At 35.5% G+C, this 15,637-nt stretch overlaps 1 pseudogene; it reads left to right on the plus strand.

The window, feature by feature from the left end:
* The window catches only part of LOC116081036, an 18,797-nt pseudogene extending 5,084 nt beyond the window's left edge, over positions 1–13,713 (plus strand).
* The last annotated feature ends 1,924 nt before the right edge of the window (positions 13,714–15,637 follow it).

Genomic DNA, 15,637 nt, shown 5'->3' on the forward strand with positions numbered 1-15,637 from the left:
GAAGGGTAAGCCAGCCTAAATATTGCTATCTCCTGAGAGGCTCTGACAGTATCTTACTGACACACATGAGTCACTTTTAATAAAGAAATAATATAGGGTATGTTTACATGTTAGAAAAATTCTAAAATATAATTATTTTTATTTTAATTCAATATAGATTTTTTTATAAAGATGTGACTTTTATTCTCCTAAGTTTCAATTCTACCTTTATATATATGTTTATATATTGTTAGTGTAATGTATGTGGTAAGAAAATTTAAAGAACATTATTAACTTTTTCATTTTAGCTATTTTGAATATTTCTATTACAAATAATATTGCATATTTTTATTATTGTTTTAAAAAACAAAATGTATTCCTTAATATCTCTTAACATCAGTGAACTCAATTCCCCAATAAAAAGATATAGATTAACAGACTGAATGCATAAACATTACCCAGCATTTTGCTTCATACAGGAAATGCATCTCAGTGTCAAAGGCAAACACTACCTCAGAGTAAAGGGCTGGAAAACAATTTTTCTAGCAAATGGTCTCAAGAAACAAGCTGAAGTAGCCAATCTGATATCTGATAAAAGTAACTTTCAAACAAATGTCATCAAAAAAGATAAGGAGGGACACTTCATACTCATCAAAGGAAAAATTTGCCAAGAAGAAATCTCAATTCTGACCATCTATGCTCAAATGCAACCCACCCACATTCATAAAAGAAACTTAACTAAAGCTGAAAGCACACATTACACCTCACATAATAATTGTGGGGGACTTCAATACCTCACTTTCATCAATGGAAAGATCAAGGAAACAGAAACTAAACAGAGACTCAGTGAAACTAACAGAAGTTATAAACCAAATGGATTTAACAGATATCTATAGAGCATTTCATCCTAAATCAAAAGAATATACCTTCTTTTCAGAACTTCAGGGTACCATTTCCAAAATTGACTATATAATCAATCACAAAACAGAACTCAACAGATATAATAAGATTGAAATAATCCCATGACTCCTATAAGATCACTATAGTTTAAGGCTGATCTTCAATAGAGACAAAAAGAACAGAAAGCCCGTATACACATGGAAGCTGAACAATGATAACTTGGTCAATGAAGAAATAAAGAAAGAAGTTAAAGACTTTTTAGAATTTAATGAAAATAAAGGTATAACATACCCAAACTTATGGGACACAATGAAATCAGTGCTAAGAGGAAAACTCATAGCTCTGAGTACATCCAACAAGAAACTGGAGAGAGCATACACTAGCAGCTTAACAAAAATCTAATAACTCTAGAACAACAACAACAAAAGCAAATACTCCCAAGAGGAGTAGATGGCAGGAAATAATCAAACTCAGGGCTGAAATTAACCAAGTGGAAACCAGGAGCTGGTTCTTTGAGACAATCAACAAGATAGATAAGCCCTTAGCCAGACTAACCAAAGGGCACAGAGACAGTATCCAAATTAAAAAAATCAGAAATGAAAATGGAGATAAAACAACAGAAACTGAGGAAATTTAAAAAATCATCACATGCTACTGCAAAGGCCTATACTCAATACAACTAGAAAATCTGGATCAAATGGACAATTTTCTAGACAGATAACAAATACCAAAGTTAAATCACAATCAGACAAACCATTTAAAGAGTCCCATGACCCTTAAAGAAATAGAAGCAGGCATTGAAAGTCTCCCAAACAAAGCCCAGGACCAGATGGTTTTATTGCAGAATTCTATCAGACCTTCAAAGAAGAACTAATACCAATACTCTTCAAACTATTCCACAAAATATGAACAGAAGAAACACTACCCAATTCATTCTATGAAGCCACAATTACACTGATATGAAAACCACACAAAGATGCAACAAAGAAAAAGACCATCAGACCAATTTCTCTTATGAATATCAATGCAAAATACTCAATAAAATTTTTGCCAACCTAATCCAAGAACACATCAAAACAATCATTCACCACAATCAAGTAGGCTTCATCCCAGGGATGCAAGGATGGTTCGATATTCAGCAATCCATCAGTTAGCATGTAGAAGAATGCAAATTGATCCATTCTTATCTCCTTGTACAAAGCTCAAATCCAAGTGAATCAAGGACTTCCACATAAGACCAAATACACTGAAACTAATAGAAAAGAAAGTGGGGAAGCCTCAAGCACATGGTCACAGGGGAAAATTTCCTGAACAGAACACCAATAGCTTATGCTCTAAGAATCAACCAATGGGACCTCATAAAATTACAAAGCAAAGGTCACTGTCAATAGAACAAACATATTGGCAGCCAACAAATTGGGAAAAGATCTACATCTGATAGATCTAATATATAAAAAGAACTCAAAAAGTTAGATTCCAGAGAACCAAATAGCCCTATTAAAAATGGGGTACAGAGCTAAACTAAGAATTCTCAACTGAAGAATAATGAATGACTGAGAAGCACTTAAAGAAATGTTCAACATCCTTAGTCACTGGAGAAAGGCAAATCAGAACAAGCCTAAGATTTCATCTCACCCCAGTTAGAATGGCTCAGATCAAAGCCTCAGTTGACAATAGATGTTGGTGAGGATGTAGAGAAAGAGAAACACTCTTCCAGTGCTGGTGGAATTGCAAGCTCATAAAACCACAGTGGAAATCAGTTTGGCTGTTCCTCAGAAAATTTGGCATTGTACTATGGGAGGACCCAGCTATACACTCCTGGGCATATAACCATAAGAAGCTCCAACATGTAATAAGGACATATGCTCCACTATGTTCATAGAAGCCTTATTTATAATAGCCAGAAGCTTGAAAGAACACAGATGTCCCTCAACAGAGTAGTAAATACACAAAATGTGGTACATTTACACAATGGAGTACTACTTGGCTATTAAGAGCAATGAATTTGAAATTGTTGGGCAAATGGATGGAACTAGAAAATATTATTCTGAGTGAGGCAATCCAATCACAAAAGAACACACATGCTATACACTCACTGATATTAGTGATAGTGGATATTAGCCCAGAAGCTTGGAATATCCAAGATACAATTCACAGACCAAATGAATTTCCTTTCCTCAAGAAGAAGGAAAACCAAAGTATGGATACTCTGGTCCTTCTTAGAAGGGAGAACAAAATACTCATAGGAGGAGACACAGAGACAAATTGTGGAGCAAAAACTGAAGGAAAGACCATCCAGAGACTGCTGCATGTGAGGAACCATTCCATATACAGTCACCAAACCCAAACACTATTGTAGATGCCAAGAAGTGCATGCTAACTGGAGCCTGATATAGCTGTCTCCTCAGAGGTTCTGCCAGTGCCTGACAAATAGAGAAGTGGATGCTCTCAGCCAACCATTGGACTGAGCACAAGGTCTCCAATGGAGAAGTTAAAGAAAGGACCCAAGGAGCAGAAGGAGCTTGCAGCCCCATAGGAGGAACAATAATATTAACCTACTAGTGCCCCAAGAGCTCCCAACCAAAGAGTACACATGGTGGGACTCATGGCTCCAGCTGCATATGTAGCAGAGGATGACCTCTTTGGACATCAATGGGAGAAAAGATCCTTGGTCCTGAGAAGGCTCAATGCCCTGGTGTAGGGGAATGCCAGGACAGGGTAGCAGAAGTTGATAGGTTGGTAAGCAGGGTGAGGGGGAATGGGATAGGGGGTTTTCTGAGAGGAAATCATGACAGGGGATAACATTTGAAATGTAAATAAAGAAATTATCTAATAAAAATATTTTTGTTTTTCCTTTAAAAAGATACATTTATTTTTAATCTATGTATATGACTTGCCTATATGTATATAAGTGCATTATTTGCAAGCCTCATGGCTTTAGGGATCAGAAAAAGGAACCTAGAACCTGAGTTGTGTGCCCCCATGGTATCATATATACTGTGCACAAGTCCCGCAAAGGACAGAAGAGTGCATCAGTTCCTCTGGAATTAGAGTTATGGTTGGTTTTTAGTGGCCATGCAGGTGCTGGTAAAAGAATCCAGGACTTCTGCGAGAACAATAAATGCATTTTTTTTCCTTAATCACAGAGTCATTTCTCTAGCTTCTATTTTCTTCTTTTTAAATTTTATTTTTAGATTTACTTGCTGTGTTTTATGTGTAGAATTGTTTGTCTGCATGTATGCATATTTATTATACGTCTGTCTGGTCCCCACAGAGGTCAGAAGATCATGTTAGTTCCCTTAAAATTGGAGTTACAGATATGTGAGCCACCATGTTAGAGCTAGGATCTGAATCCAGGTCCTCTGCAAAGGTAATAAGTTCTTTTAACCACGTGGCCTTCCCTTCAGCACCCGTCCTCCTTTCTTTTGTATTTTCACAAATTCTTTTGTATTTTTCAAGTTTATATAATATATTTTAAACATAGTTTTTCCCTATTTCATCTTCTCCCAGATTATTCCCACCTCCTCAATCGTACAATTCCATATTTATTTTACCTTCAGAAAAAAAAAAGCCGTAAAACAAAAGACAGGATAAAAGGAAAAGAAACATACAAGTATACATGGACACACAAACACAAAGCCAAAATTAATAAAAACACAAAAGCAGAAACCATAATATGCAGGCAAAAGGCCAGCGAGACTTAAAAGAAATGTCCAAGCAAAGTAATATGAGACAAAATCTATAAAAACACCATTGAGTTCATCTTATGTTGGATGTCTACTGCTGAGCACGAGGCCTACTGTTAAGTATGGTTTATATTCTCTGTAAAATTCTATTGGAGAAAATTCTATTTCTTGTTGTAAGGACTTGACAGTTGGAGATTTTGTTTTGTTTTGTTTTGTTTTTAATAATTGAAATTTTGTAATAACAATATAAGTGCTCTATTTGGTCATAGAAACTTTTTTTTTGATCTCACAATGAATATATGGTTTGCCCTTTATATCCTAAATATTTAGTACATACTTCAGCATGAAAAAACATGTATCTAGAGACTGTAATGAAGAACCAGTTACATAAATAGCAGATAAACAAAGGAGAATCATTCTGTGAAATACAGGTCATTTAGGAAGATCCTAGATCAATTGCATATTCAATTCCAAAAATTAGCACAAATATTTACAATGTTTCTTTCATTTATTAGAAGGATTAAACTTGAAGTCAAATCATTCCACACATTTTCATTTAGCATTTCCTTATTCTCACCTTAGAAGTAGTGTTGGAAGCATCTAGACTTTATTCAACACTTCAGAAAATCCTGAACACAGGACCACATCAAATAATTCATGGTGGTTTTTGAACATTACTATTTATAACAATAGTTGATACATATAGTTAGAGTGTTTATAAGGGTATAACTCAAATAGAATGTAAATTAAGGCATGTGGAAAGGTAGGTTAAATCTTTTCTCTAGTGTCAAATGGCTCGTCAGTGTGCGGTTGTGTCTGTTCCATAAACCTAAAGCTGAGTCCTAACACACTTGCTGACCTAGTATCCTTTTTTTCTGGAACAAGAACCACCGGCAAGTTTGTTTCAGTCTGAAGCAGAAACTGAATATAGGGACAAAATGTAACAACCCCAGTTTTCAAATTTAATAAAGTAAGGAAGGTAGAGATCAGGAATTTATATTCCCTAAATAGTAACTAGGTTATAAAAAAAATAAAGCAATTATCTTTAATTGCCTGTGAGAAAAAGGATTTAGGATGAAAGTGTAGGTTACAGGCCTAAGGCGAACCATTCACTCTAAAGAAATGTTCTTATGTCTTCACTTTAGAGCACTATTAGATTAATTTTTTAAAGCTGAGATATTACCCAGAGTTTCTGTGTATTACCCACCCACTTTCCATCTTAATAGCAACATATTTGTGTGGTAAGTTACTATCCTTAATCTCAATTGTTTATTAAAATTTCACTTTCAGATCTCCTTAGTTTTAACACAGTGTTCTTTTCTCACTTCCCGACGGCATCCAGGATGCTATTACATTGATTTATCATGTCTCCTTTTCCCTGGCTCTCCTGTTCATGACTTTGACACTTTGAAGAGAACTAATCAGGAACTTTGTAGAATGCCCTTCAGCTAAGGTAAGCATGCTGTTTTATCAGGATTAAACTGGAGCTATATATTTTGAGGAAGAAGACTATTGAGGTAAATGTCCTTCTCACACATCATATCAAGGGCTATATGAATTACTTTTCTTGTCACCATGATGAAATGCCTAACAGAAGCAATGGGGAGGAAAGGCTTATTTTGGATCATGTGTTCAGATAGATTTCAGTACATCATGGCAAGACAAGGATGGTGATGAGAATGACTACTCCCACAGTGAAAGATGTGAAAGGCCATGGCCATTCACCCTTCATGAATACGAAGCAGAGAGTGTCAGAACAATGGACCAGAATAAACATCAGAGTTCCTTCCCCAGTGATTTACTTCCATAGGCCAACCCATGATCCACATGTAAATGTTGTCATTTGTTTTTGAAACAATTTACTTCTATAGATCTTACATTAAACATGAATTTACCCTAATGCTCCATCACTAAACTATGGATCATATTTTTTCCTCCCTTGCCTAAATAAAACCTGATCTTTAACCATATCTCCAATAAATATGTCTCCATATACTTAGATCTACTTGGTTACTGTTTGCATTCTATATACAGGCATAATGGTGTTATGAGTTGAATTGTGTTTCCCCAACTTTCAAATTTTGAAGCCCTGTAACTATTTAAATTATATAATATTTATACCAATAAGGACATGAGAGGTCTAAACTTAGTTAAAGCTTGCTACTACAGAAAGGTATCTTTACTCTCTGAGCTATATATAAAGTATCTATTTACATACATGCTTTTACAGATAAACTAGTAGCCCTTTAGAAGTCATTTTTATCTGTGTCATTCTACAAAGCTAGTCTACCTTTCTCTTGAGGTCCTCCACACCCAAGAGTGCTCCTTAGCTTTTTTTCCTAGAATACTATATCATGCCAGCTACTTCACTGTTGTTCTTGCAAGCCCTAAGAGAAAATCCCCATCTCTTACCTGAAGATCTTAATGAAGATCCAAATGATCAAAGATCCAATTGCTTATAAAGGAAGTCTCCAATTCCTCCCCTACAATATTGGCAGGCTATGGTCACCATAAACTGCATCAATTCAGGACACACCTAACTGTGCCTGACAAAACCAAAATATGCTTAAGCTTTTGCATTTTACTAACACTTAAGTTTTCCATGTACAATAATGAAATACCCTGTAAAAAAGCCCTAATATTTATACCTCAAGAATGTGAGTTTATTTGGAAGTAAGGTCATTGTAGATGTAAGCACCAAAGGCATGTGTGCCAGTATGCCCTAATCCAGTATGATTGGAGTTCTTATGAATGCTATCCAAAGAGTAGGAGTGTAGAGATGTATACTTTCTACTTATTAACAGTGCCATGAGATAGTTTGTCTTGGTTAGTTGTGCTTAGAATTCAAAATATCAGGGAGTTTCCAGGTAAGCAGGTATTCCACTTCACTTTTGTTCTTTCTTTAAGATGACTCTAATATTACTAGATTCTTCAGTCCATGTAAGGATCACTCAATGTTTACATAATCTTTAAAATTTTAAATATACATGTTAGCTTGTATATTCTTATTCTTGGATTGTAAAGGCTTTAGAAATACTTACCAAGTGCATAGCATTATGAAGAACACTTTTTTATTTTTTTATTAGATGTTTTCTTTATTTACAATATCTCCTTTCCCAGGTTCCCCTCCAAAAGACAAAAAAAAAAAAAAAAAAAAAAAAAAAAAAAAAAAACAAAAACTAAAACAATCCCCTGTTCCCTCCCCGCTCCCCCTGCTCACCACCCCACCCTCTCCTACTTCCTGGCCCTGGCATTCCCCTACACTGGTGCATAGAACCTTCACAGGGCCAAGGTCCTCTCCTCCCATTGATAACTGACTTGGCCATCCTCTGCTATACATATACTGCTGGAGCCGTGAGTCCCCTCATGTGTACTCTTTGGTTGGAGTTTACTCCCTGGGAGCTCTGAGGGTACTAGTAAGTTCATTTTGTTGTTCTTGCTAAGGGGCTGCAAACCCTTCAGCTCTTTGGATCCTTTCTCTAGCTCCTTCATTGGGGAGCCTGTACTCAGTCCAATGGTTGGCTGTGAACCTCTACTTCTGTATTAGTCATGTACTGTCAGAGCCTCTCAGGAGACAGCTATCTCAGGCTCCTGTCATCCAGCACTTGTTGGCATCCACAATAGTGTCTAGATTTGATGACTGAATATGGGTAGGATTCCCAGTTGGAGCAGTCTCTGAATTGTCCTTCCTTTAGTCTCTGCTCCAAAGTTAGACTCTGCAACTCCTACCATGGGTATTTTGTTCCCCCCTTTAAGAAGGAATGAAGTATCCTCATTTTGGCTTCCTTCTTTTTGAGTTTCTTATGGTTTGTGGTTTCTACTTTGTGTATTCCAATTATGAAGAACACTCTTACCATCTGAAAAACATCTGCATTTTAGAAGTCACCTGGATCACACTCTTTGCCAGATAATGTGACACACAATTCTACATCACATAAATGGATAAGTTTCTTAATTTAATATCTAAAAGACATTTGCTTCTCGCTTTTGACAATTTTGAATACATCTAATATATATATATATATATATATACACATATATATGTATATATTTGTGTATTGCTTTTCTTATTACTGTAAAGGAAAAAAAACACAAATTAACTTAGGGAAGTAAGGACTGCTTTGGGTTTAGTTATTAAAAATAGAGCCCTTAATGGAGGGAAGGCATTGGGGAACTTAAGGATAGGAACATGTGGCTAAGATTAACCACATCTTGGGGGACAAGGAAACAAAAAACAAGGGAATGCTGGAATACATCCAGCCTTCTTTCCTTTCCTGCTTTTACTTACTCTGAACCCTAAACACAAGAGATGAAACCATCATATCTGCAGGTGAACATTCCACTTTTGTTCATCCTTTTTGGTAAAGACCTCAGAGACACTATTTTAACTATTCTCAATTCAGTCCATTGACTGTGAGCATTAACCATTATGGCTTGTGTACACAACTCTGAGTGAATAGGTATTTTCAAGCAAGTTGATGAAAATACTGCACTGATCATAGTGACACAGGAATTTAATACCAGAATTTGGGAGCCAATTAGACACCTCTCTATGAGATCCATGCCAGTCTTGACTACTAAGTGAGACACTTTCACAAAACAAAAAGCCAACATGCAAAAAACACATCAAAACATCTATTAGTACAGTTGCTATAGCATATAGGGCAAATACATTTACCTTTGTAAGAATGTGGTAAAATCTCTTTCAAACTGGTGTTTCATTCTCACCAGCTATGGGTCTTACTATGGTTTAATAACTTTGCCGTTCTTTTATGATTCATTTTTGACTCCCACACAAAACATATAGCCTACAGAAACAATAAAATGTGTTTTGAGGTTGGATAGTTGTTTTTTTGTTTGTTTATGTGTTTGGTTTTGGTTTGGGAGTTTGTTTTGTTTTGTTTTACATAATAGAATTATCAATGACTTATGTTTCCTTTTTTCTCTTAAATGGAACAGCTTAAATTTCAATGAAAATTTGCTCCTAGATTTTAGAAATCTTTTTTTTGTTCTTTAGAATTTTATAGAAAGTATTTCATTCATATTCACTTATTTTAATGCCATGATATATTATGTAATGTTAAAATCATGATAAACATTTCCTCTAAAAAGGGAACTAATTGCTTCTTTTTACTTTTAAATCAAATGTCTTAATATTGAATTTTGTGAGGTTTTTTTAAAAAATAGTTTCAAAATGTTCTTTATTAAATATATATTTCAGACAGTTTTAATACACCAAATCCCAATAACGACACAGAGACATTTTATTAATTATGAAAGCTTAGGTTTTATAGCTTAGGCTTGTTCCCATCTTATCTCATTTAACTAAATAAACCTATTTATTCTAGTCCATGTCACATGGCCTGGTACCTCTCACTATGTCCTGGTGTTTCCTACTTCCTCGGTGTCTGGTTGACCAGTCTTCACTTCTGATTCTTCCCAAAGCTCCTATCTCTGCCCAGAAGTCCTGTCTTTCCTCTCCTGCCTCACCTGCAGGCTGTCAGCAGTTTATTAAAGCCATCAGAAGGTAATGGAGGAGAATGTTTACAAAACACTCAGGCAGGTGATGATCTAATAAAAATAATACCAAAGTCTAGCTTGTACTCACTCTCTGCAAGTACAGAAGTCAACATTTGAATAATGCAAAGACAACCTTTACACAGTGCACAAAATGATTATCCCAACAGATATATAATTTATAAACATTTACCTCCAGTCTGCAGACTTTTTATACTTAGTAATACTGTATTTTACACTACATTTATATAGAAAGACTACATTCTAGTAGGTGTGTGTGTCTGTCTGTCTGTGTGTGTGTGTGTGTGTGTGTGTGTAATAATGGCTTTAAAAAGTTTTCTATTTTAATAAAGTTCAGCTGATTATTCTTTCCATGGCTTTTGGGGGTCTTCTCTTGTTTTGTTTTTTTTCTCTATGAATGTTATTGATTTTTATTTTACATTTAAGTCAATGAATCTTTTTCCTAAATTCTGTAAAATAGTGTATTCTCTGTCATTGGGGACTGTGTTGAATTGCCTCTGATATTCTTTTTTAATGATCATTATATTACAATGGTCAATGATAGATTATATTTGCATAGGTTTTCTTTTATGATCACTATTCCTCCACCCTAGTCTTAGAAACCTATTCCTTTATCTTATGATGGTTATTCTTGATTGTTAACTTGACTATTAATTGGAGGACTAATTCTACTAATGTGTAATTAACTAAATTAACTTAAGTGGCTCTGATATAGCTGTGAGGGACTTTTTTTTCTTAATTAAATTATTTGAAGTGGGAAAACCCACATCTAATCCTGGTCTTTTGTGGTAAGAAGATAAACTTTTATTTCAGATTTTATGAGTTATGAAGATCCATTTTTAATCTGGGTCACAACTTCTGCTGGTAGCATATATAAAAGTCACAGAAGAAGGAAGTTTGCTCTTTGCTTTCTTAACTCATTCTTGCTAGCAAATCCATTCCTTCACTGTCATTATTTTAATTTGCTTCTTTCTGATTATGGCATAACTGAAGACCAGATGAAACATCCAGCCTTGTGGACTGAACAAATACTAAATTCTTGAACTTTTCATTGATTAACAGTCATTGTTGAATTGACTATACCATAAATCATATACATATGAATATATATTGAATTACATTCTATAATTCTGTTTCTCTAGACTATCCCATATCTGTTATGCACATCTGTACAAAACTTTCTTGCTTAGTATAGCCTTCGCTGTCCTGGAACTCACTCTGTAGACCAGGCTGGCCTCAAACTCAGAAATCCACCTGCCTCTGCCTCCCAAGTGCTGGGATTAAAGGCGTGTGCCACCACCACCCGGCTCTTGCAGGCACCTTTAAGTGGAAGAGAGAAGTGCTACCATTGGAACCCTCTGGGTGTCCTTTTTTATTTCAGCTGTTATTCTCAGAGAATACAGTCTTGTGTTGCTGCCAGTACAATCTTGCTCCTTGTGCATGCTTTAAAGAAGATGATTAGGTAAGAAAGATGTGTAAATAATTGTTAAAAAACACATCAAGTGTGAATTCTCAACATTTTCATAGTTCTTATGTTTGTTTTCTTCTTTAATTAATCCTAGCTCCTAATCACAGGGTTTCTGGGCTGGGAGACAAGGACCATGCGAATGGAATAGAATGACCAGATCCCTTCTCCTCAAGTGTAAGAGTTTTGTGGAGAGTTACATTGCTCTGCTTAAATGACCAGGACAGTGCACCTTTTACTGGACTGTCAAGATTCTTGACTGCTGTCTCAGGCTTGTATATTATTTGAATGGATAGCACAAAATCTCTGCTTGATGCTGATCCTTTTGGTGACTGGTGCATATCTTCATGAGACCTATCTATCTTTCTAACTATTCAACTACTTCTTTCTCCTACAAGAGTCTCCAGCAATTTGATGAGTCTTTTTTTTTATAGTTAAGTTTTACTTTATTTTATTAAGAGAAAAAAAAAACTAAAAGAGAGAGGTTTGAAAAATTGTTTTATTTTTTAAATGATGTGTATATGTGTGTGTGTTTGTGTGCATTTGCATATATACACAAGAACATAGGTACATGTGGAAGCCAGACACACTAGATTTTTGAAACTGAACTTACAGAAAATTGTGATGTGGGTGAGTGGTAGTAATCAAAGTCGAAAAGCAACAGTTGCTTTTAACAGTTGTGTTATCTCTCTAGCACCTCTTTTTGGAACTCTTAAATGTTATAATTGATATAAAGGCCTTTATATGACTGTAGCTATTAAGAGTTTGTCCCTACATGCTCACCTTTGTCACTCTCCTACACTTAGATTTCATGTGAGCTTGAGTAACTGAAAAACAAATTGTATCCTAGATATTACATGAACAGTGTCCACAAATTGGACACATAAAACACTCAAAATGCCCTGTACTTTTTCGAATCAGAGATTCACTTTCATAATGCCCAAACCAGTATTGTTACATAAAAACTTAGAAGGCAGAGAGTCACATTGTTTTCATTGTGGATATTTAACCCCTGCACAGACCTCAGCAGCAAGGATGACTCCTTTGATGGGTTTTAGTTCACTGAGTACAAAGCCTATGACATGTGCTAAATGAGGTTTTAGTATTCATGAACTCTTGCCAATTTCTTTTATCAGGGTGTAATTATGTAGGTAATAGTGTGACTATTTAGGCACTGAAGGAAGGGACCAACAAAAGACAGTCACAATTCAATGAATTCAGTGGTCTGTGGAGAGAAAGCAGCCAGCTTCAATGGAGGTTAAAACAAGCACCTTAGCCTCCTGTGGGATGCTGGACAACTGGGAAATGCCATTCAAAGGAAGAATCTGGGCCCTATCTTGAAGCTAACCAGGAATTAGTCTGACATACAAAGTAGGAAGTATTTCTTTCTACTTAAACAGAAAATAGCATTCACTAAGTCTCAGAGGAGAAACAATAACTCTAGAGAAGACAAAAAAATGCATCCAGGAGACTTGGAACAAAGAACACAAAAGATATGTAATACTGGATAGAGAGGGAGGAGGCAATATCATTTAAAAAAAAAAAGAAAGAAAGAGAGAGAGAAATAAAGAAAGAAAGTGGGATCAAAAATTACCTCCCTGCACACATTTTTGTCAGGTCACAATCCCATCCCCTCCTGCTTACTGCGCCTGACATTCCCCTACACTAGGATATAGAACCTTCACAGGGCCAAGGTCCTATCCTCCCATTCATAACCGGCTTGGGCATCCTCTGCTATATGCATGCTGCTGGAGCCATGAGTCCCCCCCATACTCTTTGGTTGACGGCTTAGTCCCTGGGAGCACTAGAGAAAGGACCCAAGGAGCTGAAGGGTTTGAAGCCCCTTAGGAGGAACAACAATATGAATTTATTTTTCTTTTGTTGTGTTACTAAAAACTTCATATTTTTATTTCAAAATGTTTTATATTGCATTAAGTTTTTAGAACCTGACAGTCTCCTACATCTTAAAGGATGGAAAAAATATAAGATTATTGAATGAGAAGAACAGGGAAGGGTTGGTTCATCTCACATGGTAAGACGGGGAGGGCTAGTATAATATACAAAAGATTATCACAGAAATATGTTTGTTATTATATAGGTCAGTGTAATGTATAAGTATATGATCTTTTCTTATTTTTCAGGTAGCAAGTAGATATTAGAAGAGTAAGCAAAGCACAAAATGCTGAGAATTTCCAGTCTTAATTTTAGTAAAACATGTAAATATAAATGTTGTTATTCATTAATGTATGACAGAAAAATCCTTAAAGGACTTTTGACATTATTAAAACTGTTTAGAAGACCTAAATTGGATAATCATATTTCATGTCTGTTGTGTTTTATAGAAAGATAAGGAGAGAAGGAATATGTTTGGTGGATGTTTGGTGGATTCTATACCAGAGCATCCTATTTTCACACCAACATTCTTCATTGTAGAGTATGCAGTATTATCTGTGGCATCTATACAATAATACCATTTTCATGTCACTCTTTTTAAATCATATAAACTGATGGTTCCCAGGCATCATCAGACATTTTCTTTTTTTAATTTTTTTTATTGGTTATTTTATTTATTTACATTTCAAATGTTATCCCCTTTCCCAATTTCCCCTCTGCAAACCACCTATCCTACCCCTTTCCCCTGTTTCTATGAGGGTGCTCTTTCATCCACCCAACCACTCCCACCTCTCTACACTAGCATTCCCCTACACTGGGGCATTGACCCTTTACAGGACCAAGGGCTTCTCCTCCCATTGATGCCCAACAAGGCCATCCCCTGTTACATATGCAGCTGGAGCCATGGGTCCCTCCATATATACTGTTTGGTTGGTGGTTTAATCCCTGGAAGCTCTGGGGAGTCTGGTTAGTTGATATTGTTGGTTCTTCCTATGGGGTTGCAAACCCCTTCAGCTCTTTCAGTCCTTCCCCTAACTCCTCCACTGGCTCAGTCCTAGTTGGCTCCAAGCAGTTTTATACCATGCAAGACATGGTGCAAAAAGTTATTCTTCCTCTCGTGGAGTAAAATATTTGGGGAGGGAGAAGACTTGCTAAAACAATATTTTATTCACCAAATTCAAACAAATTTGTGATTAACATAAGGTCATTATACTCATTATGCTCTTTACAAACTACATGTCAATACAAAATTCATGAGATCAAACAGTAGAATATTCCCAGTAGGAAGGAGTAGAAATCAGATTTAGTAAATATTCTATAGAGCAAATGAAGTGTCTTGACAGGTAAGTACACAATAATCAAAAGGTAAGTCAACATACATAAAAGCACCTGTTCTAGTGAACACAGATGTGTGTACAAAACAGCAAGCTCCACACTCGCTGGTTGATTTCAGTTGATGGAGGAGGAGATTGAGAAGACAGACCAACCTAAAGTCCATTTATAAGATTCCCTTTATAAGATGCCCCATGTTAAAATTTGAATTTGAGTATTTTGCCACCATCATTTTTCTGTTCATAAAACTATTTGTTTTATAAATATTTTCAAATAATATTATATTAAAACCACATTCTATCATCTGCTACTACTAAATCAGTAAAAACATCAGAGTCATACACAAAGTTAGTTGCTGACTTACTGAGTTATAAGACACACATCTCTAATGAATGTGAAGCACAGCCACACACATACATTCACAAACTGAACAAATGTTTTTCTGCTTTTCTAATTAAAAAGTCTTTTAAAACAGGGTTTGAAATTATGTATACAATGCTTATGATGTATAAATGTTAGCCAAAATGTAAATACAAATTGAAATAGAAGTTGATTGTATGACTCTATGTAGAAATATTTTTAGGGCGATGAATTCAGCCAACAGCTAGATGAGACTTGGCTGTTGTCTGTGAGCAGAATAAAGAGTAACTTGGATCCTCCCAGTAAAGACACCAGCTTTTAATTAGCATAAACACTATTTTGACTGCATGTACTATGATTGAATTTGTAGAATGTTTTGTTACTTGAATAACAAGAGAATTTTATTTAGCACTATTATGTTATCAATCTTTAAAAAGCCAATTAAATATTTTTGTTCATAAGTTATTCTTCACAAGTGATCACA

Source organism: Mastomys coucha, unplaced genomic scaffold, assembly GCF_008632895.1.
Source record: "Mastomys coucha isolate ucsf_1 unplaced genomic scaffold, UCSF_Mcou_1 pScaffold6, whole genome shotgun sequence".
NCBI lineage: Eukaryota > Metazoa > Chordata > Mammalia > Rodentia > Muridae > Mastomys > Mastomys coucha.